The sequence below is a fragment of the Loxodonta africana genome, chromosome X (genome assembly GCF_030014295.1).
Source record: "Loxodonta africana isolate mLoxAfr1 chromosome X, mLoxAfr1.hap2, whole genome shotgun sequence".
Lineage (NCBI taxonomy): Eukaryota > Metazoa > Chordata > Mammalia > Proboscidea > Elephantidae > Loxodonta > Loxodonta africana.
In genome coordinates, this window is record NC_087369.1 from 149,341,447 (window position 1) to 149,368,626 (window position 27,180).

A 27,180-nucleotide genomic window follows, 5' to 3' on the forward strand; every position below is an offset into this window, starting at 1 on the left:
CTAAGATGAAAGATGCTGTAGAGCAGAAGCAGTATGAATTGATGTCAGGATGACTTATTATCTCCTCCCTTTTCTGGTTCATCATGCAGCTTCCCTTGTGATCTCTTGTATAAATCAGAAAGGCTAGAGTGAAATGGACACAAAATTGCATACCTGAAAAATTGCACAAATGCCTAGTCTTATTATTGTACAATCAACACACATGTTTCTCTACAAAGGCAATTTGTATTTGGTCTCTGTTTGTTTTGCACTTGTTGGCACACTGGGATGTAATTTTCTTCCAATTGTTCTCTGGGACTGCATCTTCTTTCCCCAACTGAACTTCAAACTCCTCAAGGCCAAGGCTCATGCCTATGATTTCTTTGGTAGTCTCTCACAGAGTCTAGCACAGCACTCTGTGCACACAGCGGGATCTTGAGTTGTGCTCGAGAACTGCCTCGATGCAATAATGAAAGGCAGCTGTAAACTCTTCTGCATTTTGTGCAGCTGCCAAAATGAAGAGCCTAAGGCTAAATGGCATGTTTTGTATTAATAAAGCTGCAGCCTTGTCAGCAAGTACTTCAAATGATAACTGTCTCTCTCCATCACGGGATTGTCAGGGAGATTAATTTATGCTTTCGGATTGGTTCCTGACAGTAACTGAAATTGTAATTTTTGTCTGTACTAACATTGCTGAATTTATGGGAGCTTTTCACCTTTTTTTTTTTTCTTTTTTTTCACCTTACTACGTAGCTTTATAAGGCTATTTCATTTTAAGAAAGTGCTTCTGCAGACTAAATAATAGAGGGTTATTTAGGAACTCTCTAATAACCAATTTATCCAAAAAGGGGCTCTCTTTTTTCAGAGCTGAAGGACAGACCTAGAATGGTATGTAGGTCTTGTATGAAAGACTCTGAAAATTTTCTACATTCAGAAGGATTTTATCATTGGCTTTGATTGCATATAACCAGCATTGTTATTCCATATAGCATGTAAGATAGAAAATATAATGAGGCAGATGTTTTAAAGGAAAAAAACTTTCCTCAAATGAGGAAAGTTTTTATATAATACTATATGAACAAAGGTGCATTGAATAGCTGTTTGAAATGAGGCCAAAAAAAAAAACTTATTAACATCTCAAATCATAAATAAAATTCCTTCCTGGAGATTTTAATTAAAATACATTTTAAAGACAAATTCAATGATTTTGGACTTTGATAGTAGAAAGAAGACATAAGAGTGTGGTAACCTGGGTCTGTAATAAGTAAGAGTTGTTTTGGTAGAATTCCCTTGGAAATATCGTTAATTGAATAATACAATACCCTTCTTATGCAGAGAAAGCTTTCCTAGACACTCCCATCAGTACCATCTGAGATGTGCTTGAGAGTGGTTAATCTGGGCGTAGGAATGAGTTAGGATTCATAGTTACTTTCTTTCTCATCCATGTCTGATGGCAAGTCAAGGTCAGGAGAAAACTCAAAGCATGAATCTACAACTTTGACCTCTGAAGCATGGCAATGGTCCTTTTCCAGCTCAAAGTAAATCGTAAATCTATGAGCAGTCCCTAGGGCTACTGAATCCTGACTATCTGATCCTAATCCTGTAAAAAAAAAAAAAAAATCCTGTAGGTAGATATAATGGGTTGACATTGTGGTCCTATATAACATGCCTATTTACATTGAATTTCCGATTTTCTTTGGTTTTGGTCATACGTACAAGGAAAATATTCAGGTCATAGGTTCTGATTTTTGGGTAGGGAAATACAGTTACTGTGACTATGGTATAAATGTTCTACATGGCTCATATGGGGGATCTTTCACTAAATATGACAATAACAAAAACAATAACCATATAAACAGCAGCAGAAGCAATATGACAACTATAATAACAGCTAATATTTGTTAAGCACTTACTGGGTATGCAAGGGACTATGCCAAGCAATTTGTATGCATTAGCTTCATAATTACATGTAATACTCTTAAACTCCCTATTCTGTCCTCTTATTATTTTTTAATTGTGATAAATATATATATAGCAAAACATTTACCATTTTTCTATCTTGGGAAATTATCTATGTACAGTGGAAAAGAATGTACATTGTGCTGTTTTTTGGATGAAGTGTTCTTTATAGGTCTGTTAGTTCTAGTTGGCTTATAGTGTCATTCTAGTTCTCTATTTCTTTATTGATCTTCTTTCTTGACCTTCCTTTCATTATTGAAAGTAGTATACTGAAGTCTTCAACAATTATTGTAGAACTATTTCTCCTTTCAATTCTGTCAGTGTTTGCTTTTATATATTTTGGGGCTCTGATGTTAAGTGTATATATATTTATGATTGTTATATCTTTTCAATGGATTGACCCTTTCATCATAAAATAATGTCCACCTTTGTCTCATAACAGATTTTGTCTTAAAGTCTCTTTTGTCTGATATTAAAATTGCAATGCCACCTTTCTTTTGGTTACTATTTGCATAAATATTTTTCCATCCTCTTGCTTTTAACATGTTTTTGTCCTTGGGCCTAATATGTATCTCTTGTAGAGGGCATATAGTTGGAGCTTGCCTTTTACCCATTCTGTCTCTATCTGCCTTTTGATTGGAACACTTAGTCCATTTGCATTCACGTAATTACCAATAAAAAAAAGTATCAGTAATTAAAAAATTTTTCTTTGCATGTATCTTATGCTTTCCTTGTCCCTCATTCCCTTCAATGTTGCCAACTTTTATGTTTTGTTCTTTTTTTTTTAATGAACCATTTTGATTTCCTTCTCTTTTCCTTTTGTGTTTGCATTTGACATCTTACATTTATAACAACCTGGTTTAAATTGGTACCAACTTAGCTTCAGTGACATACTAAATCTTTATACTGTTCCTACCTCCTCCCTGTTTTTGTTGTTGTTATCACTTATTACGTCTTTATACAGCATGTGCCTTGTAACAGAAATTTATACTTATTTTTACGCATTCATCATTATGAAGCATGGAAGACATAACAATTGGAATTATGATGCAAAAGTACCTTAAAACTTGCCCTTATACTTTCTCATAAAATTACCTTTAATGAAGATCTTTCTTTCTATGTACAGCTTCAAGTTATTTTCTAGCACCATTTCTTTCCTATTTGAAGAACCCCCTTTAGCATTTCTTGTAGGGCCAGTCTAATGGATATGAACTCTCTCAGCTTTTGTTTATCTGGGAATGTCTTGATTTCAACCTCATTCCTGAAGGACAGTTTTGCCAAATATAGTATTCTTGGTTGACACTTATGGCCAGACTGAGGTTTTAGTCCTTTAGCAGCTCCCAGACATATCAGAAAATACACACTAAATATCCACCCTCAGGAGTGTGCAGCCTTTAGTCTCTGCTTACCACATCCTCCCCAACTCTGTGAGGGCTCTGATTCTAGCCAGACAAGGTTTCGGTCCTTTGTTCTTTTTATTGTTAGTTGCTGTTGAATAGACTCTGACTCATGGTGTCATTACGTATAACAAATTGAAATGTTGCCCAGTACTGTGCCATTCTCATGATCACTGGTATGTTTGAGCCCATTTTTGTGGCACTTATGTCAATCCATATCATTGAAGGTTTCTCTTGTTTTTGCTGACACTCCACTTTACCAACAATGATGTCCTTTTCTAGTGATTGGTCTTTCCTGATGATGTGTCCAAAGTAAGCAAGTTGAACTCTTGCATTCCTTACTTCCAAGGAGCATTCTGGTTTTACTTCTTTTTTATTTTTTAATAATTTTTATTGTGCTTTAAGTGAAAGTTTACAAATCAAGTCAGTCTCTCACACAAAAATCCATATACACCTTGCTACACACTCCCAGTTACGCTCCCCCTAATGAGACAGCCTGCTCTCTCCCTCCACTCTTTCTTTTCATGTCCTCTTTGCCAGCTTCTAACCCCCTCCACCCTCTCGTCTCCCCTCCAGGCAGGAGATGCCAACATAGTTGCAAGTGTCCACCTGATCCAAGAAGCTCACTCCTTACCAGCATCCCTCTCCAACTTATTGTCCAGTCCAATCCATGTCTGAAGAGTTGGCTTCGGGAATGGTTCCTGTCCAGGGCCAACAGAAGGTCTGGGGGCCATGACCACTGGGGTCCTTCCAGTCTCAGTCAGACCATTAAGTCTGGTCTTCTGAGAATTTGGGGTCTGCATCCCACTGCTCTCCTGCGCCCTCAGGGGTTCCCTGTTGTGTTCCTTGTCAGGGCAGTCATGGGTTGTAGCCAGGCACCATCTAGTTCTTCTGGTCTCAGGATGATGTAGTCTCTGGTTTATGTGGCCCTTTCTGTCTCTTGGGCTCGTAATCACCTTGTGTCCTTGGTGTTCTTCATTCTCCTTTGATCCAGGTGGGGTGAGACCAATTGATGCATCTTAGATGGCTGCTTGCTAGTGTTTAAGACCCCAGACGCCACTCTTCAAAGTGGGATGCAGAATGTTTTCTTAATAGATTTTATTATGGCAATTGACTTAGATGTCCCCTGAAACCATGGTCCCCAGATCCCTGACCCTGCTACGCTGGTCTTTGAAGCATTCAGTTTATTCAGGAAACTTCTTTGCTTTTGGTTTAGTCCAGTTGTGCTGAACTCCCCTGTATTGTGTGCTGTCTTTCCCTTCACCTAAAGTAGTTCTTATCTACTACCCAATTAATGAATACCGCTCTCCCACCTTCCCTCCCTCCCCCCTCTCATAACCACAAAAGAATGTTTTCTTCTCAGTTTAAACTATTTCTCAAGTTCTTATAATAGTGGTCTTATACAGTATTTGTCCTTTTGCAACTGACTAATTTCACTCAGCATAATGCCTTCCAGGTTCCTCCATGTTATGAAATGTTTCACAGATTCCTCACTGTTCTTTATTGATGCATAGTATTCCATTGTGTGAATATACCATAATTTATTTATCCATTCATTTGTCGATGGGCACCTTGGTTGCTTCCATGTTTTTGTTATTGTAAACAGTGCTGCAATAAACATGGGTGTGCATATATCCGTTAGTGTAAAGGCTCTTATTTCTCTAGGATATATTCCAACAAGTGGGATTGCTGGATTGTATGGTAGTTCTATTTCTAACTTTTTAAGGAACTACCAAGTCAATTTCCAAAGTGGTTGTACCATTTGACATTCCCACCAGCAGTGTAGAAGTGTTCCAATCTCTCCACAGCCTCTCCAACATTTATTATTTTGTGTATTTTGGATTAATGCCAGCCTTGTTGGGGTGAGATGAAATCTCATTGTAGTATTGATCTGCATTTCTCTAATGGCTAATGATCGTGAACATTTCCTCATATATCTGTTAGCTACCTGAATGTCTTCTTTAGTGAAGTGTCTATTCACATCTTTTGCCCATTTTTAAAATGGGTTATTTGACTTTTTGCATTTCAGTTTTTGCAGTATCATGTAGATTTTAGAGATCAGGTGCTGATCAGGAATATCATAGCTAAAAACTTTTTCCCAGTCTGTAGATAGTCTTTTTACTCTTTTGTGAAGTCTTTGGATGAGCATGAGTGTTTGATTTTTAGGAGCTTTCCCAGTTATCTAGTTTTTCTTCTACATTCTTTATAATGTTTTGTATACTGTTTATGCCATGTATTAGGGATCCTAACGTTGTCCCTATTTTTTCTTCCACGATCTTTATCATTTTACCCAGTACCCAGTGCCGTCGAGTCAATTCTGACTCAGCATCCCTACAGGACAGAGTAGAACTGCCCCCGTAGAGTTTCCGAGGAGCGCCTGGCAGATTTGAACTGCCGACCCTTTGGTTAGGAGCCATAGCACTTAACCGCTTTGCCACCAGTGTTGTCTTTTTAGATTTTACATTTAGGTCTTTGACTCATTTTGAGTTGGTTTTTGTGCATGGAGTGAGGTATGGGTCTTGTTTCATTTTTTTGCAGATGGGTATCCAGTTCTGCCAACACCATTTGTTAAAAAGACTGTCCTTTCCACATTTAACTGATTTGGGGCCTTTGTCAAATATCAACTGCTCATATGTGAATGGATTTATGTCTGGATTCTCAATTCTGTTCCATTGATCCATGTGTCTGTTATTGTACCAGTACCAGCCTGTTTTGACTACTGTGGCGGTATAATAGGTTCTAAAATCAAGTAAAGTAAGGCCTCCCACTTTGTTCTTCTTTTTTCAGTAATGCCTTATTTATCCGTGGCCCTGGTTTTACTTCTTTGAAGACTGAGTTGTTCATTCTTCTGGAAGTCCACAATATATACTGTATTCTTTTCCAACACCACAATTCAAATGCATCATGGCTCCCAAATTACTGAAAAAGCACACACTAATCTATCCTCAGGTGTGTATAGCTCTCAGTTATTGTTCACCGCTGTCTCCCCTACTTTGTGAGATTTTCTATTCCAGCCAGATCAAGGTTTTAGTCTTTCAGGCTACCTCCACACTGGTCAGAAGATACACCCGAATAGTCTGTTAACAAAATATGTCCTATTTACTTTGTAGCCAGAGGTTGGGGCTCTTTCCAGTTTACAGGAGACTTGTGGAGTGACTGGGGCTGCAGCTGCAGCTCCACTGTTGCCATCAGTCTGCTGTGCTGAGAGGGTAAGGATCAGGGACAGTGTAAGAAGCATTTTTTCTACTGCTTGGGATTTGTCCTTACCTTGATTCATTTTATAGCTCCTTGCTGTGGTGCTTTGCCCACTATTCCAGAGTTCCCACAAGGCTGACTGAATAGACTTCTAGTTGCTTTCTTTGGTGTTTGTGTGGGGAGAGTCAGAATCTTAGACCTACTTATGCAGTCATCTTCCAGAATTCCCATTATTGCTTTTTGTATAATACCTTTAAAAGTCACATGGTGTATTATTATTATTGTCCCAATATTACAGATGAGAAATCTTCTAGGCCTAAAACATTCAGTTATTAATGACCAAGAAAAATATTAGATAGGGCCAATTCAAACCAGCTTTGGCTCTTTTTTTTGGCTCAGTGGCCCCTGGTGCACCAAAATTTTCTGCAATTTTGGGGGTCAAAGAACTATTGGTAACTCTATTCAGTGGTTTGGCATCATGGGTATTATCCCAACTGTCTTTATGATGATTGCCCTTTGCCAGTTGTCTTAGGCTGGGTTCTCTAGAGAAACAAAATCAGTGAAGTGTATAAATATATAGAGAGATTTACATCAAGGAAAATGGCTCATGCAGTTGTAGGGGCAGGAAAGTTCCAAGTCTGTGGGTCAGGCTGGAGGCTTCTCCTGACTCACTCAGCTGCAGAAGCTGGCAAACCCAAGACTGGCAGGTCAGACAGCAGGCTTTTGGCTCACAGGCTGCAGAGGCTGACAAATTCCAAGATCGGCCAGTAAGATGGCAGGCCGCCTCTGGATCATAGGCTGCAGAGGCTGACACATCCCAAGATTGGCAGGTAAGCTGCTAGCTCAAGTTCCAAAAACCAGACATCAGATGGGAAATGAGCCAGCTGCAGGGTCCAGACCAAGCAAAAGCCTACAAGCTTTGCCAGAAAGCCCAATTGAATTTGATGAAGGGCACACCTCCAAGGAAATTCCTCCTCAACTGATTGGCTGCTCATAACAGATCTCATCATGGAGGTGATTACATCAATTCGGATCTCATTATGGAGGTGATCACATCACCACACAGCTGCCAAACTATATTGTGATTGCCAAACCACTTGAGAATCATGGCTTAGCCAAGTTGACACACAGCCTTAACTGTCATACCAGTTATGGAGTTATAAAATTTGTGCATTATATCTCAAATCTATTCAACTCTCCACAGCATATTTACCATTATCATAATCTTTTATGTAGTTGAATTTCACAAAGTGTTCATAAGTTTCCTTCCTGCAAAGAATCTGAGGAACCAAACAGCTAAGAGCAAAGCCCTGGTAATTAGCCTAGAGCCTATCTGTCTGATGGGAGCCATCAGGAAGGAAAATGAGAAGTAATCAATGAAAGGACCTCTGTCACAAGAACAGAAAGGAACCGGCAAGATTTTAACAAACATGACCTAACAGCCAACACTCAAAATCTCTATGCATTTCAATGACATATGGATTTAGAACATTACATAAATCATGAATATATACAAGACCATTAACTAAAAATCTTTTAGGCTATATATATATATATATATACATATATATAAAATATGACATCATGTTTAACAAAGTAGAGAGTTAGTGAAAAAGAGGAAGACCCTCAATGAGATGAATTAACATAGTGGTACAGTGGCTATAATGATCAATGGGCTCAAACAGTAATGATTATGAGGATGACGCAGGACTGGGCAGGGTTTTGTCCTGTTGTATATAGGGTTGTTAAGAGTTGGCACTGATTCCAGGGAACCTAACAACAACTATGTACATATATATATATATATATAACATTTGAACTAACCACATTGACCCAATGAAACAAACGGTTTAAAAGATCCACTTGGCAAAGAGCCAAAGAAAATAAACACAAACTAGTCCTGCTTTGAATTCACTGCTGTTAGAGCAATGTTTAAAGATTGAAAACTCCATTTGGCAGTATGCTAGGCCACAGAATGCCAGGCAAACATGTACCTATATATCTCAGCGATTGTAATCAAATGTTAATAATATACATTTACATCAATCTCTCTATAGTTTATAAAATCTGTTCAAGAACATTGTAGAACATATGCAGAACCCACAAGATAATGAAGACATGAAACCCAACATTTTAAAACAAACAAAAAATAACCTCTAACACTGAAAAAAATGGAAAAATAAATAAATAATTTATATAAGAAAACAAGGCTGAGTACATCAGTTTGGTAATATTGAAGACAATATGTTTGAGAATGTTAATTAATGTGTTAGTTACTAGAAATAAGTCGAATAAGACTGTACTAAATCCACCTTATTCTGAGAAACAAGCAGACAGAGGGTAAAAATTATGTTGAACCAACACTACCAAGGAGTGTTTTCATCTATTCTGAGGATTGAAATTAAGATCATAAATGAATTAGGAGCTACAGACATTGAAAGATGATAAAAGTCTCATCCCCAAGAGCAGCTCTCAGAGGAGTACTAGGGGTACAATACATATACTTTAAAAGTTGACTGTTTTTATTCAGACAGAACATTGTATTTTGATTTAGGTAATAATGGTAAAGAATGAAGAAAACTACAAGCTCTGCAAGACAAAGGCAAAAAGTGACAAGACATGGTTTAATCTCTTGCTCCTACACTCATTCATACTCCCAATTACTCCTTCTCTTTATCCCTTTCTGAACTTTCATACTCCAATTTATAAACCTCTACGTAACATTTTAGCTATCTGTATTGATGCTTAATTATGGTGATTCCATTGATTTTTGCTCACCATTCATTTACTCAACAAATATTTATTTAGTATAATCCATATGTAAAATACTGTGCTAAGCATTAAGATATGATGATGAACAAAATTAGGTAATGTTTTTTATCCTCATGGTGTTCACTCTCTATCCAGAAATACAAGTATTAATTAAATAAATAAATATATAATGATATAAAAAAATGATATACATATTATTAAATGTGTGTATTCACAGAGTTCCCCATCCCAGCTATTTGCAAGGAAAAAAATAAAATATATTATAGGTAGAATATTAAGAGAAAAACTGCTAGAATAGACCAAAAACCACACTCCCCACACTCTGCAAGAGTTATATACCACTCCAGTAAACTGTACATTGGCAGCACACTGTGTGGAGCTGCACATACTATGAAGAAGAGAGATCAAGGCATTAAGGTGTTTGAATAAAATAGCATACTTAGACAGTAAATTCTGTTGATATGGAAGATCAAGAAATCCTAGGAATTTTAGAGAATATGGGAAGATGAAAAAACAAACAAAAAGAAGTTGCCATGGAGTGCCCAGGGTGGGTGGTTTGTCAGAGACTTTCTCGTAGAGCAGATAGGGTTTGAGATAGAGCTTTAAGGAAGCATATAATTCTGATAAGCATCATAGGGACAGAGGTTGATGGTGATGATGAAGGGCATCTTTTTTTTGAGGGGAACTGAATGAGAAAAACACTGATATGTGGGAGTGAGGGGCATGTTATGAATCCAGTGAGGTGACAATTTTGGAATCCTAGAGATTAGTTATAAGCCTACGTGGGATGTCATAAGATCCTGAGCTAAAACAGTAATGGTGAAGATGGTAAAACATGGGGATTCAGAAAGCACATCCAGTGAAAAATATATAGGATTTTGTGGTTAAGTAGATATGAAGGGTCAGGGAGCTAGAGAAAAAGAAAGGTTTGCTTTATACTAGAGTAATTAGGAAGATAAGCACCAAATGAGAGGTATTGTTGGCTTTTTATACTTAGTTTTCAAATAGTCCTCACTTTCACACACTTTACATTGACATCCTAAAATGTCTTTCTTTTATCTAACTTGGACTTTTATCAGTTGACAAATGATAATTATGAGTTATTGCATGCTGGTCCTCCTTGCCAGCCAGTTATTCAGTTTCAGTTGCATCTTCTTTTGTGTCTGTAGAGAAGCACCTGCTTGTACAAGTGTTTGAATATTTAAATACATTTTAATTTCATTTTATGACAAATGAGAGTGAAACTGGAAAAAAAAACTGCTAACACTTGTAATAGAAGTAAGGTCTCAAATAAATTCAAACAAGATGAAGATAAAAATCAAGTGGACTAAAATCTATGTCTTTAAAGTTGATAGATTTAAACCTGTGTTCAATTTTGAAAGGAAAATGTTTTTTGAAAAGGTAAAAAATGCCATGAATATGCCAATAGACATGTATCTAAAAGAACAGTTGGGCCAATACACCTCAAGCGCAGCTACCAACTATCTGTCAGTGGAGGCTTGCATGTTGCTATGATGTTGAACAGATTTGATTAGAGCTTCCAAACTAAGATGAACTAGGAAGAAAGGCCTGGTGATCTACTTCTGAAAATTAGCCAACAGGGATGGCACAGGACTAGGCTGTTTTTTGTTCTATTGGGCATGGGGTCACCATGAATTGGTGGCTGACTGAAGGGCAGCTAACAATAACATCACTACTATATTCCCTAAGTTTTGGTAAACTCAACTTTCTCCATCTCTGTGCATGTTCAATGGTGTTTTAATACCCTGCACAGCTGTCCAACCCTTCAGTCTATCTCTCGATCCCTGCACTGACCCTACAGACACTCTTTTTACACTATATGCTGTTTTCTTACTTCTCCAGATCCTGACAGACTATAACCTCCATAAGAGCTGTATTTTTTAATTCCACCACTAGTACATGCCATATCCTGGCTAGTATTAAGCGCTCAGTAAGAATTGGTTAAACAGATATAAATGTATTTCCTTTGGATTTTAAGCTCCCCAAAGGGAAGGATGTTACCTACCTCTTTTACTGCAGTATTATCAGAGCAGTGCCTGACACATAGAAAGATATATAGACTAGTATTATTATTTCCCTTGACTTTCCCACTGAAAGCCTCTGACAAACCACCCACCCTGGGCACTTAACCTCCTCTCTTGGGGTTCGTAAGCTGGATTGTTCACTCCATCAGTATAACTATTTGTTTACTCATCATTCATGCATCTATCCTTTCAACAAATATGGTTTATTTGTTTTTAAATAGGCTATGTAATAAATATTTCTAGGTACATAAATTATGCTCATAGGGCTACAATTTCTAAAATCTTTGCATTTTTTCTTTTTGTTACCCTTGTTCATCATCTTGACAATATTCTCTAAAGATTTTCTATTACACTTTGAGTCAAACACAAATTCCTGGGTACTTCTTAAAGGCATTTCCCACCTTGATCAGACCTCTCTGACTGTTTTCATCTCCTACTCTAACTTAGCCTTCACCTTCTAATCCAAGGTCTAATCCACATAAATTTATTGTCATGTAGTTCCTTCCACTGGTTCTTTCTATCCTGGCTGCGAGCCTTTGCTCAATTTTTTCCATGTATATGAAACAACAGCCAAACCACACCTTTGCCTCTTTAAATCACAGCTCAAGGACCAACTGCTCCAAGAAGTTTTTCCACCCATCTTCCAATCCATCAGATCATCATTAATCCAAACTTCTACAAAAAAAATCTTGAAATGACTGAATTTATAAGTACAGTGTGGCTGTAGTCCAATTTGTCTCTTACATCAATACTAATTGCCCAATCTCAGTACTAATCAATGTTAAATTTGGAAAGATCCAAAAGAAATGTTTAATATTGTCACTAAATCAGCATTTTTAAAAATTAAAAATGTAAATGAAGAGTAGTATTTCAAGAATTTTATTTTATTTTATTCTCTTTAAGGAGAGAAGCCCCTATGTAGTACAAAATTCTGGGGTTTGTTTTTCACATATTTGAATTTGCCATGTTTTTACAAGTACATATTAAAGTAAAAAAAAAAATACTACCTGTAAGAAATCTAGAGAAAGAAACTAGTTTTATTTGTTTGTTTTTTGGCATAAGCAGAATTAATTTTGTTTTTGAGATGTAGAGTTTGATGTGATGGTGGACATCAACGTGGAAATATCCAATGTCTTAGTCTGGGTTTTCTAGAGGAGCAAAGCCAGTGAAGTATATATATAAACATAGAGAGAGCTTTACTTCAAGGAAATGGCTCGCGTAACTGTGGGGGCTGGCAAGTCCCAAATCTGTGAGTCAGGTGGTGGGCTGAAGACTTCTGCTGGCTTATGTGGTTTCAGAGGCTGATGAACCCAAAATCTGCAGGGCAGGCAGCAGGCTGGGGGGCTTTGCTAGCTCATGCGGTTGTGGGAGCTGGTGAACACAGGCTTACATTCTAAGAATCGGAGGTCAAGCAATAAGAAGAGTGCAGGGTAGAGAGAGAGATAGCCTTGCTGGAATATGCATTTATATACTGGAAGCCAGCCACATCTCCAAGGAAAATCTTCTTTCAAGTGATTAGCTGATCACATCAGATCATGTCACGGAGGTGACTACCTTATATTATATTACAAAAGAGCAATCAGTCCAATGTCTCCCAAAACACTGAGAATCATAGCCTAGCCATGTTGACACATAACATTAATCATCACTTCCAGTAAGAAGTTATAAATGTAGGACTACAGCTTAGGTTGGAATTAAACATTTGAGACCTATGAGGCCACAGGTATACAGACCATGAGTGTGGAACTCAAATGGCTCATGGGATAACATATCCAGGTATAGTTTATAGACACTAATGTTTTAATATTTATATAAATAAAGGGGGCAAGGTTTGGTATCCCTGAATGGTTGATGCCTACACCTGAGTTCTCTGCAAAAAGGTTGGAGCCAAATTTTTGTAAAACAGGTATTAAAGTATCTGTACCCAAGGCAGAGCCAAGATGGCAGAATAGACAGATGCTTCCGATGAGCCCTCTTTACAACAAAGACTAAAAAAAACAAGTGAAACAAGTATATTTATGACAAGCTGGGAGCCCTGAGCAACAAAGGCAAGCTTATAAAATGAACAGAGGAGCAGGGGGAGGGAGAGACAGTTCAGAAGTGGAGAGGAGCTACCAGACATGAGTGGAAGGGAGCCCTCAGACACCATTCCCAGAGTGATGGCGACAGGCTGGTACTAGCGTTCGGTTGCAGTTTCCTCATGGAGAAGCAGCCAACCACACAGCCTACTCACAACTCCGGAACCAGACAAGAATGGCACTCTCAGCAAAAGCTAAGTACTTGTGTGTATTTTACTGTACCACCCCACCCTCAAGCCGGCTTCAGCGGCTGAATTCCCTGGGCCTGGGCAGGGCACTGCTGAGTGCCTAGAGCCATCCTCCTGGCCTTGGAGAAGGAAAAATTTGCATTTGGGGGAAAAGATAACTTGCCAGCTCCACTAACTGGGGGGAGCTCAGGACAGAAGCAGCTCCTGTCCAGGTATAAACAGTCCATGAGCTTTGAAAAACTTTCCCCTCTGCATGGACTTGTGTGGGCCTATTTCAGGAGAATAGGCCCTTGTTTGCAGACTCCAACCTTTTCAGCTGTGCGGTGGACAGGTAGGTGTTTGATGTTTGACATCGCTTTGGCTATTAGACAGGATCCTCACCTACCCACATCAGGGGCCTAAGGACTGATAGCTCCACTCAGGTCACCCAGCCACCCACGACAGGGGTCCAAGGATAACTGGTACCTCCCAGTCCTTACAACCAAAAACAGTGGGTGCCCATGGTATGTCTGCAGAACTCACCCACCTGCACACTCTAGGGAACAGGGATGCACTTTCCTCAGAGACACTCAGGGGTCAGTTCTCAGCCCCCTACCTTGTTCAGAGTGTGACCCCCTGCTGCAATCAGATACAGATACCTACACCAATCACCCATGTCCCTCTAAGACTGTAGGACAGAGCCTGTACCACACACTTGATGATCAGCTCCCTGGACACCTGAGCTGAATTCATACAAGAAAAGTGAATGGACTCCTAGACTGATATATCTGATAACAGCTCTAGCCATCTGGGGACAGGACGTCAGAGCTCCAAAGGCGAAAATAAGCTAGCTCACTCAAGCAACCCATTTGGGCATATCAAAACAAAACAAAGCAAGAAGCTATGACACAGTAAGCAAGCATAAACTAATACAATAACTTATGTATGCTTGGAGACAACAGTCAATATCAAGTCACATAAAGAAACAGGTCATGATCACCTCAACAAGCTCTCAAAACAAAGAATCCAGGGATCTTCTACATGGAAGTGCAACCCTGGGATTACCAGAGGCAGAATACAAAAGATTAATATACAGGACCCTTCAAGACATTAGAAGGAAATGAGGCAATATGCAGAACAAGCCCAGGAACGTACAGATAAAGCAACTGAAGAAATTAGGAAGATTATTCAGGAACATAATGAAAAATTTAATAGGGTGGAAAAATCCTTAGACAGACAGCAAAAAGAAATTCAGAAGATTAACAATAAAATTACAGAACTAGACAACACAATAGAAAGTCAGAGGAGCAGAAATGAGCAAGAAGAAGCCAGAATTTCTGAACTTAAAGATAAATCACTTGCCACTAATATATTTGAAGAAAAATCAGATAAAAGAATTTAAAAAAATGAAAAACCTTAAGAATCATGTGGAACTCTATCGAGAGAAATAACCTACAAGTGGTTGGAGTACCAGAACGGGGAGGGATAACAGAAAATACAGAGAGAATTGTTAGAGATTTCTTGGTAGAAAGCTTCCCTGATATTGTGAAAGATGAGAAGATATCTATCCAAGATGCTCATCAAACTCCAGATAAGGTAGATGTTAAGAGAAAGTCACCAAGACATATTATAATCAAACTTGCCACAACAAAAGATAAAGAGAGAATTTTAAGAGCAGCTAGGGATAAACGAAAAGTCTCCTACAAAGGAGAGCCAATAAGAATAAGCTCAGATTACTCAGCAGAAACCATGCAGGGAAGAAGGCAATGGGATGACACATTTAAAAAATTGAAGAAAAAAATTGCCAACCAAGAATCATATATCCAGAAAAACTGTCTCTTAAATATGAAGGTGAAATTAGGACATTTCCAGATAAACAGAAGTTTAGGGAATTCGTAAAAACCAAACCAAAACTAAAAGAAATACTAAAGGGAGTTCTTTGATAAGAAAATCAATAATATCAAGTATCAACCCAAGACTGGAACACTGGGAAGGGGAATCAGGAGTCAACCCTGACAGGGAAATCAAAAAAACAAAGCAAGATTTCAAAAAAACAAAAAAGCTCAAAAAAGGTTAACAGCGATGCTATTATATAAGACAACATTAAAACAACAAAGAGGGACTAAGAAATGTAATCATAGATCTTCCATATGGATAGGAAGATACGGCGATACAAAGAAATAAAAGTTAGGTTTAAATTTAGAAAAATATGGGTAAATAATAAGGTAACCACAAAGGAGACAAATTATCCTACTCATCAAAATAAAATACAAGAAAAAAATAGAACAGAAGAAACAAAATCAACAGCAATGAATATGAGGAAAGGACAAAATATAAAGATAATCTACTCAGCACATAAAATTAAGTGGGAAAAAGAAACTGTCAACAACATACAAAAAAAAAATCGAAATGATAGCACTAAATTCATACCTATCCATAATTACCCGGAATGTAAATGGACTAAATGCACCAGTAAAGAGACAGAGAGTGGCAGAATGGATTAAAAAACAGGATCCATCTATATGCTGCCTACAAGACACACACCTTAGACTTAGAGACACAAACAAACTAAAACTCAAATAATGGAAAAAAATATATATCAGGCAAACAACAATCAAAAAAGAGCAGGAGTGGCAATATTAATTTCTGACAAAATAGGCCTTAAAGTTAAATCCATCAGAAAGGATAAGGAAAGACACTATGTAATGATTAAAGGGACAATTACCAAGAAGATATAACTGTATTAAATATTTATGCACCCAATGACAGGGCTGCAACGTACATAAAACAAACTCTATCAGCATTGAAAAGTGAGATAGACAGCTCCACAATTGTAGTAGGAGACTTCAACATACCACTTTCGGTGAAGGACAGGACATCCAGAAAGAAGCTCAATAAGACACAGAAGATCTAAAAGCCACAATCAACCAACTTGACCTCACAGACATATACAGAACACTCCACCCAACAGCACCAAGTATACTTTCTTTTCTAGTGCACATGGAATATTCTCCAGAATAGACCACATATTAGGTCATAAAGCAAGCCTTAGCAGAATCCAAAACATTGAAATATTACAAAGCATCTTCTCTGACCATAAGCCCATAAAAGTGGAAATCAATAACAGGAAAAGCAGGGAAATCAAACAGTTAGAAACTGAACAATACTCTGTTCAAAAAAGACTGGGTTAGAGAAGGCATTAAGGATGGAATAAAGAAATTCATAGAATCCAATGAGAATGAAAACACTTCATATCAGAACCTTTGTACACAGCAAAAGCAGTGTTCAGAGGTCAATTTATACCAAAAAATGCACACATCCAAAATGAAGAAAGGGCCAAAATGAAAGAATTATCCCTACAACTTGAAAAAATAGAGAGCAAGAAAAGAAAACCTTAGGCACCAGAAGAAAAAAAAAAATAACAAAAATTAAAGCAGAACTAAATGAAATAGAAAACAGAAAAACAAAAGAATTCACAAGACCAAAAGCTGGTTCTTGGAAAAAATCAAGAAAATTGATAAACCATGGGCCAAACTGACAAAAGAAAAACAGGAGAGGAAGCAAATAACCCAAATAAGAAATGAGATGGGCAATATTACAAAAGATGCAACTGAAACTAAAAGAATCATATCAGATTACTATGAAAAATTGTACTCTAACGAATTTGAAAACCTAGAAGAAATGGATGAATTCCTAGAAACAGACCACCTACCTAAACTAACACAAATAGAGGTAGAGGAATTAAATAGATCCATAACAAAAGAAGAGATTGAAAAGGTAATCAAAAAACTCCCAACAACAACAACAAAAAAACCCTGGCCTGGATGGCTTCACTGCAGAGTTCTACGAAACTTTCAGAGAAGGGCTAACACCACTATTACTAAAGATATTTCAGAGCATAGAAAAGGACGGAATACTCCCGAACTCATTCTATGAAGCCAGCATACCACTGATACAAAAGCAGGCAAGACACCACAAAAAAAGAAAATTAGTGACCTATATCCCTCATGAACTTAGATGCAAAAATCCTCAACAAAATTCTAGCCAATAGAATTCAACAACATATCAAAAAAAATTCACCATGTCCAAGTGGGATTCATACCAGGTATGCAGGGATGGTTCAACATCAGAGAAACAATTAGTGTAATCCATCGGATAAATAAAACAAAAGACAACAATCACATGATTTTATCAATTGATGAAGAAAAGGCATTTGACAAAGTTCAACACATATTCATGATAAAAACTCTCAGGAAAATAGGAATAGAAGGAAAATTCCTCAACATAATAAAGGGCATTTACATAAAGCCAACAGCTAACATCATCCTAAATGGAGAGAGCCTGAAAACATTCTCCTTGAGATCGGGAACCGGACAAGGATGCCCTTTATCACCGCTCTTATTCAACATTATGCCGGAGGTCCTAGCCAGAGCAATTAGGCTAGATAAAGAAATAAAGGGCATCCAGATTGGCAAGGAAGAAGTAAAATTATCTCTATTTGCAGACGACATGATCTTATACACAGAAAACCCTAAGGAATCCTCCAGAAAACTACTGAAACTAATAGAAGAGTTCAGCAGAGTATCGGGATACAAGATAAAAAAAAAACAAAAATCAGTTGGATTCCTCTATACCAACAAAAAGAACATTGAAGAGGAAATCACCAAATCAATACCATTTACAGTAACCACCAAGAAGGTAAAATAATTAGGAATAAATCTTACCAGAGATGTAAAAGACTTATACAAAGAAAACTACAATACGCTTCTGCAAGAAACCAAAAGAGACCTACATAACTGGAAAAACATACCTTGCTCATGGATAGGAAGACTTAACATTATAAAAATGTCTATTCTACCAAAAGAAATCTATATATTTAATGGAATTGCAATCCAAATTCCAACATCATTCTTTAATGAGATGGAGAAACAAATCACCAACTTCATATGGAAGGGAAAGAGGCCCCAGATAAGTAAAAAAAAAAAAAAAAGAAAGCATTATTGAAAAAGAAGAACAAAGTGGAAGCCCTTACTCTACCAGATTTTAGAACCTATTATACCGCCACAGTAGTCAAAACAGCCTGGTACTGGTACAACAACAGATACATGGACCAATGGAACAGAATTGAGAATCCAGACATAAATCCATCCATATATGAGCAGTTGATATTTGACAAAGGCCCCAAAACAGTTAAATGGGGGAAAAGACGGCCTTTTTAAAAAAATGGTGCTGGCATAACTAGATGTCCATCTGCAAAAAAATTAAACAAGACCCATACCTTACTCCATGCACAAAAACTAACTCAAAATGGATCAAAGACCTAAATATAAAATCTAAAACGATAAAGATCATGGAAGAAAAAATAGGGACAATGTTAGGAGCCCTAATACATGGCATACACAGTATACAAAACATTATAAAGAATGCAGAAGAAAAACTAGATAACTGGGAGCTCCTAAAAATCAAACACCTATGCTCATCCAAAGACTTCACCAAAAGAGTAAAAAGACTACCTACAGACTGGGAAAAAGTTTTTAGCTATGACATTCCTGATCAGCGCCTGATCTCTAAAATCTACATGATACTGCAAAAACTCAACTTCAAAAAGACAAATAACCCAATTAAAAAATGGGCAAAAGATATGAATAGATCACTAAAGAAGACACTCAGGTAGCTAACAGATATATGAAGAAATATTCACGATCATTAGCCATTAGAGAAATGCAGATCAAAACTACAATGAGATTTCATCTCACTCCAACAAGGCTGCCATTAATACAAAAAGCACAAAACAATAAATGATGGAGAGGTTGTGGAGAGATTGGAACACTTATACACTGATGGTGGGAATGTATGATGGTACAACCACTTTGGAAATCGATTTGGTGTTTCCTTAGAAAGCTAGAAATAGAATTACCATACAATCCAGTAATCCCACTCCTTGGAATATATCCTAGAGAAATAAGAGCCTTTACACGAACAGATATATGCACACCCATGTTTATTGCAGCACTGTTTACAATAGCAAAAAGATGGAAGCAACCAAGGTGACCATCAAGGGAAGAATGGATAAATAAACTATGGTATATTCACACAATGGAATACCACGCATCGATAAAGAACAGTGGTGAATCTGTGAAAAATTTCACAACATGTAGGGACCTGGAAGGCATTATGCTGAGTGAAATTAATCAGTTGCAAAAGGACAAATATTGTATAAGACCTCTATTATAAGAACTCAGGAAATAGTTTAAACAGAGAAGAAAATATTCATTGATGGTTACGAGGGGGGAGGGTGGGAGGGTGGGAAAGGGGTATACACTAGATAGTAGATAAGAACTACTTTAGGTGCCGGGAAAGATAACACACAATACAGGCAAGATCAGCAAACTTAAAATCTATTAAGAAAACATTCTGCATCCCATCTTGAAGAGAGGCATCTGGGTTCTTAAACGCTAGCAAGTAGCCATCTAAGATGCATCAATGGTCTCCACCCACCTGGATCAAAGGAGAATGAAGAACACCAAGGACACAAGGTAATTATGAGGCCAAGTGACAGAAAGGGCCACATAAACCAGAGACTACATCATCCTGAGACCAGAAGAGCTAGATGGTGCCTGGCTACAACTGATGACTGCCCTGACAGGGAACACAACAGAGAACCCCTGTGGGAGCAGAAGAGCAGTGGGATACAGACGCCAAAGTCTCCTAAAAACGCCAGACTTAATGGTCTGACCGAGACTAGAAGGACCCCGGTGGTCATGGCCCCCAGACCTTCTGTTGGCCCTGGACAGGAACCATTCCCAAAGCCAACTCTTCAAACAGGGATTGGACTAGACAATGGGTTGGAGAGGGATGCTGGTGAGGAGTGAGCTTCTTGGATCAGGTGGACACTTGAGACTATGTTGGCATCTCCTCCCTGGAGGGGAGATGAGAGGGCACAGGGGGTTAGAAACTGGTGAAATGCACATGAAAAGAGAGAGTGGAGGGAGGGAGCGGGTTGTCTCTTTAGGGGGAGAGCAACTGGGATTATGTAGCAAGGTGTATATAAGTTTTTGTGTGAGAGACTGACTTGATTTGTAAACTTCCACTTAAAGCACAATAAAAATTGAAAACAAAAAAAACTGTACTCACTGGCCTAGGGACTCAGAAAGGAAGATGGCCTTCTTGACAGTGTTGCAAAAAAGAATCTCCTATAAGGAATAAGAACCCAAAGTCAGTGCCACATGCAGAAAAATATCCAAATCCATACTATGTAAAGAGAATGAAAATTGCAAACCAAGAAATTAATATAAAACTAATCTCAGAAACATTGAGACCCAAAGAGGCCAGAAAAAGTGAATATGAAATTTCTTGAAGTAAGAATGCATATTCCAGGGACTAGAGAAATCTCATAGAAAACAACTATTCTGATGATGAGTTTACAGTTAAAATTTCATAACACACATAATAAAAAACCACCATGACAGTCAGCAATCAAACATAAGAAGTAACACATTGTGAACTATAGATATTTCTTGTTGTTAAGTGCCATCGAGTCAGTTCTGACTCACAAAACCCACTTTAAAAAAAACCCAGTGCCATATACTAGAGAAGGAAACACTGTCCAGTCCTGCACCATTCTCATAATCCTTGCTATGTTTGAGCCCATTGTTGCAGCCACTGTGTTAATCTCTCTTGGTGAGGGGCTTCCTCTTTTTCACTGACTCTCTACTTTTTAAGCATGATGTCCTTCTCTAGGAACTGGTCCCTCCTGATAACATGTCCAAAGTATGTGAGACAGAATCTCACCATCCTTACCTCTAAGAAGCACTCGGATTGTACTTCTTCCAAGACAGATGTGTTCCTTCTTTTGGCAGTCCTTTTTTTTTTTTTTTTGGTATATTCAGTACTTATCGCTGGCACAATTCAAAGGCATCGATTCTTCTTCAGTCTTCCTTATTCCTCATCCAGCTTTTGTGTACATATGAGGCAACTGAAAATATCATGGCTTGGGTCAGGCGCACCTTAGTCTTTAAGGTGACATCTTTGATATTCAACAATTTAGAGAAGTCTTTTGCAGCAGATTTGTCCAATAAAATGTGCCATTTGGAGGAGGCGGAGCCAGGATGGCGGACTAGGCAGACGCTACCTCGGATCCCTCTTACAACAAAGACACAGAAAAACAAGTGAATCGATCACATACATAACAATCTACGAACCCTGAACAACAAACACAGATTTAGAGACGGAGAACGAACTAATACGGGGAAGCAGCGATTGTTTCCAGAGCCTGGAGCCAGCGCACCAGTCAGGTACGGCACAAGCACAGAGACCTGCTCCACCCTCCTGAACTAACCCCGGGAGGGGGACCAGCCGGTTCCACGGGCGGCATGGGACGCAGCCGGTAGGAGAAGTCCCCGGGAGGCACTGACTACTCTTGGAGCAGAAAGAGCAGCATCTGAGCCGGGGAACCGTCCCGCAGGGATTTGGACTGGACGCAGCGGATTTTCTGGAAAAACTAGTTTCCCAGTGATGGCTCGGAGACAATAATCCATATCAAACCACTTAAAGAAGCAGACCATGACAGCTTCTCCAACCCCCCAAACAAAAGAATCAAAATCTTTCCCAAATAAAGATACAATCCTGGAATTATCAGATACAGAATATAAAAAACTAATTTACAGAATGCTTAAAGATATCACAAATGAAATTAGGATAACTGCAGAAAAAGCCAAGGAACACACCGATAAAACTGTTGAAGAACTCAAAAAGATTATTCAAGAACATAGTGGAAAAATTAATAAGTTACAAGAATCCATAGAGAGACAACATGTAGAAATCCAAAAGATTAACAATAAAATAACAGAATTAGACAACGCACTAGGAAGTCAGAGGAGCAGACTCGAGCAATTAGAATGCAGACTGGGACATCTGGAGGACCAGGGAATCAATACCAACATAGCTGGAAAAAAATCAGATAAAAGATTAAAAAAAATGAAGAAACCCTAAGAATCATGTGGGACTCTATCAAGAAGGATAACCTGCGGGTGATTGGAGTCCCAGAACAGGGAGGGGGGACAGAAAACACAGAGAAAATAGTTGAAGAACTCCTGACACAAAACTTCCCTGACATCATGAAAGACGAAAGGATATCTATCCAAGATGCTCATCGAACCCCATTTAAGATTGATCCAAAAAGAAAAACACCAAGACATATTATCATCAAACTCACCAAAACCAAAGATAAAGAGAAAATTTTAAAAGCAGCCAGGGAGAAAAGAAAGGTTTCCTTCAAGAGAGAATCAATAAGAATAAGTTCAGACTACTCAGCAGAAACCATGCAGGCAAGAAGGGAATGGGACGACATATACAGAACACTGAAGGAGAAAAACTGCCAGCCAAGGATCATATATCCAGCAAAACTCTCTCTGAAATATGAAGGCGAAATTAAGATATTTACAGACAAACACAAGTTTAGAGAATTTGCAAAAACCAAACCAAAGCTACAAGAAATACTGAAGGATATTGTTTGGTCAGAGAACCAATAATATCAGATATCAACACAACACAAGGTCACAAAACAGAATGTCCTGATATCAACTCAAATAGGGAAATCACAAAAACAAACAAATTAAGATTAATTAAAAAAAATACACATAACAGGGAATCATGGAAGTCAATAGGTAAAAGATCACAATAATCAAAAAGAGGGACTAAATACAGGAGGCACTGAACTGCCATATGGAGAGTGATACAAGGCGATATAGAACAATACAAGTTAGGTTTTTACTTAGAAAAATAGGGGTAAATAATAAGGTAACCACAAAAAGGTATAACAACTCTATAACTCAAGATAAAAGCCAAGAAAAACATAACGACTCAACTAGCATAAAGTCAAACACTATGAAAATGAGGATCTCACAATTTACTAAGAAAAACGCCTCAGCACAAAAAAGTATGTGGAAAAATGAAATTGTCAACAACACACATAAAAAGGCATCAAAATGACAGCACTAAAAACTTATTTATCTATAATTACCCTGAATGTAAATGGACTAAATGCACCAATAAAGAGACAGAGAGTCACAGACTGGATAAAGAAACACGATCCATCTATATGCTGCCTACAAGAGACACATCTTAGACTTAGAGACACAAACAAACTAAAACTCAAAGGATGGAAAAAATATATCAAGCAAACAATAAGCAAAAAAGAAGAGGAGTAGCAATATTAATTTCTGACAAAATAGACTTTAGACTTAAATCCACCACAAAGGATAAAGAAGGACACTATATAATGATAAAAGGGACAATTGATCAGGAAGACATAACCATATTAAATATTTATGCACCCAATGACAGGGCTGCAAGATACATAAATCAAATTTTAACAGAATTGAAAAGTGGGATAGATACCTCCACAATTATAGTAGGAGACTTCAACACACCACTTTCGGAGAAAGACAGGACATCCAATAAGAAGCTCAATAGAGACACGGAAGATCTAATTACAACAATCAACCAACTTGACCTCATTGACTTATACAAAACTCTCCACCCAACTGCTGCAAAATATACTTTTTTTTCTAGCGCACATGGAACATTCTCTAGAATAGACCACATAGTAGGTCATAAAACAAACCTTTGCAGAATCCAAAACATCGAAATATTACAAAGCATCTTCTCAGACCACAAGGCAATAAAACTAGAGATCAATAACAGAAAAACTAAGGAAAAGAAATCAAATACTTGGAAAATGAAAAATACCCTCCTGAAAAAAGACTGGGTTATAGAAGACATCAAGGAGGGAATAAGGAAATTCATAGAAAGCAACGAGAATGAAAATACTTCCTATCAAAACCTCTGGGACACAGCAAAAGCAGTGCTCAGAGGCCAATTTATATCGATAAATGCACACATACAAAAAGAAGAAAGAGCCAAAATCAGAGAACTGTCCCTACAACTTGAACAAATAGAAACTGAGCAACAAAAGAATCCATCAGGCACCGGAAGAAAACAAATAATAAAAATTAGAGCTGAACTAAATGAATTAGAGAACAGAAAAACAATTGAAAGAATTAACAAAGCCAAAAGCTGGTTCTTTGAAAAAATTAACAAAAGTGATAAACCATTGGCTAGACTGACTAAAGAAATACAGGAAAGGAAACAAATAACCCGAATAAGAAACGAGAAGGACCACATCACAACAGAACCAAATGAAATTAAAAGAATCATTTCAGATTATTATGAAAAATTGTACTCTAACAAATTTGAAAACCTAGAAGAAATGGATGAATTCCTGGAAAAACACTACCTACCTAAACTAACACATTCAGAAGTAGAACAACTAAATAGACCCATAACAAAAAAAGAGATTGAAACGGTAATCAAAAAACTCCCAACAAAAAATAGCCCTGGCCCGGATGGCTTCACTGCAGAGTTCTACCAAATTTTCAGAGAAGAGTTAACACCACTACTTCTGAAGGTATTCCAAAGCATAGAAAATGACGGAATACTACCCAACTCATTCTATGAAGCCACCATCTCCCTGATACCAAAACCAGGTAAAGACATTACAAAAAAAGAAAATTATAGACCTATATCTCTCATGAACATTGATGCAAAAATCCTCAACAAAATTCTAGCCAATAGAATCCAACAACACATCAAAAAAATAATTCACCCTGATCAAGTGGGATTTATACCAGGTATGCAAGGCTGGTTTAATATCAGGAAAACCATTAATGTAATCCATCACATAAATAAAACAAAAGACAAAAACCACATGATCTTATCAATTGATGCAGAAAAGGCATTTGACAAAGTCCAACACCCATTTATGATAAAAACTCTTACCAAAATAGGAATTGAAGGAAAATTCCTCAACATAATAAAGGGCATCTATGCAAAGCCAACAGCCAATATCACTCTAAATGGAGAGAACCTGAAAGCATTTCCCTTGAGAACGGGAACCAGACAAGGATGCCCTTTATCACCGCTCTTATTCAACATCGTGCTAGAAGTCCTAGCCAGGGCAATTAGGCTAGACAAAGAAATAAAAGGTATCCGGATTGGCAAGGAAGAAGTAAAGTTATCACTGTTTGCAGATGACATGATTATATACACAGAAAACCCTAAGGAATCCTCCAGAAAACTACTGAAACTAATAGAAGAGTTTGGCAGAGTCTCAGGTTATAAAATAAACATACAAAAATCACTTGGATTCCTCTACATCAACAAAAAGAACACCGAAGAGGAAATCACCAAATCAATACCATTCACAGTAGCCCCCAAGAAGATAAGATACTTAGGAATAAATCTTACCAAGGATGTAAAAGACCTATACAAAGAAAACTACAAAGCTCTACTACAAGAAATTCAAAAGGACATACTTAAGTGGAAAAACATACCTTGCTCATGGATAGGAAGACTTAACATAGTAAAAATGTCTATTCTACCAAAAGCCATCTATACATTTAACGCACTTCCGATCCAAATTCCAATGTCATATTTTAAGGGGATAGAGAAACAAATCACCAATTTCATATGGAAGGGAAAGAAGCCCCGGATAAGCAAAGCACTACTGAAAAAGAAGAAGAAAGTGGGAGGCCTCACTTTACCTGACTTTAGAACCTATTATACAGCCACAGTAGTCAAAACAGCCTGGTACTGGTACAACAACAGGCACATAGACCAATGGAACAGAATTGAGAACCCAGACATAGATCCATCCACGTATGAGCAGCTGATATTTGACAAAGGCCCAGTGTCAATTAATTGGGGAAAAGATAGCCTTTTTAACAAATGGTGCTGGCATAACTGGATATCCATTTGCAAAAAAATGAAACAGGACCCATACCTCACACCATGCACAAAAACTAACTCCAAGTGGATCAAAGACCTAAACATAAAGACTAAAACGATAAAGATCATGGAAGAAAAAATTGGGAGAACCCTAGGAGCCCTAATACAAGGCATAAACAGAATACAAAACATTACCAAAAATGATGAAGAGAAACCCGATAACTGGGAAAAAAAAAACTCCTAAAAATCAAACACCTATGCTCATCTAAAGACTTCACCAAAAGAGTAAAAAGACCACCTACAGATTGGGAAAGAATTTTCAGCTATGACATCTCCGACCAGCGCCTGATCTCTAAAATCTACATGGTTCTGTCAAAACTCAACCACAAAAAGACAAACAACCCAGTCAAGAAGTGGGCAAAGGATATGAACACACATTTCACTAAGGAAGATATTCAGGCAGCCAACAGATACATGAGAAAATGCTCTCGATCATTAGCCATTAGAGAAATGCAAATTAAAACTACGATGAGATTCCATCTCACACCAGCAAGGCTGGCATTAATCCAAAAAACACAAAATAATAAATGTTGGAGAGGCTGCGGAGAGATTGGAACTCTCATACACTGCTGGTGGGAATGTAAAATGGTACAACCACTTTGGAAATCTATCTGGCGTTATCTTAAACAGTTAGAAATAGAACTACCATACAACCCAGAAATCCCACTCCTGGGAATATACCCTAGAGATACAAGAGCCTTCATACAAACAGATATACGTACACCCATGTTTATTGCAGCTC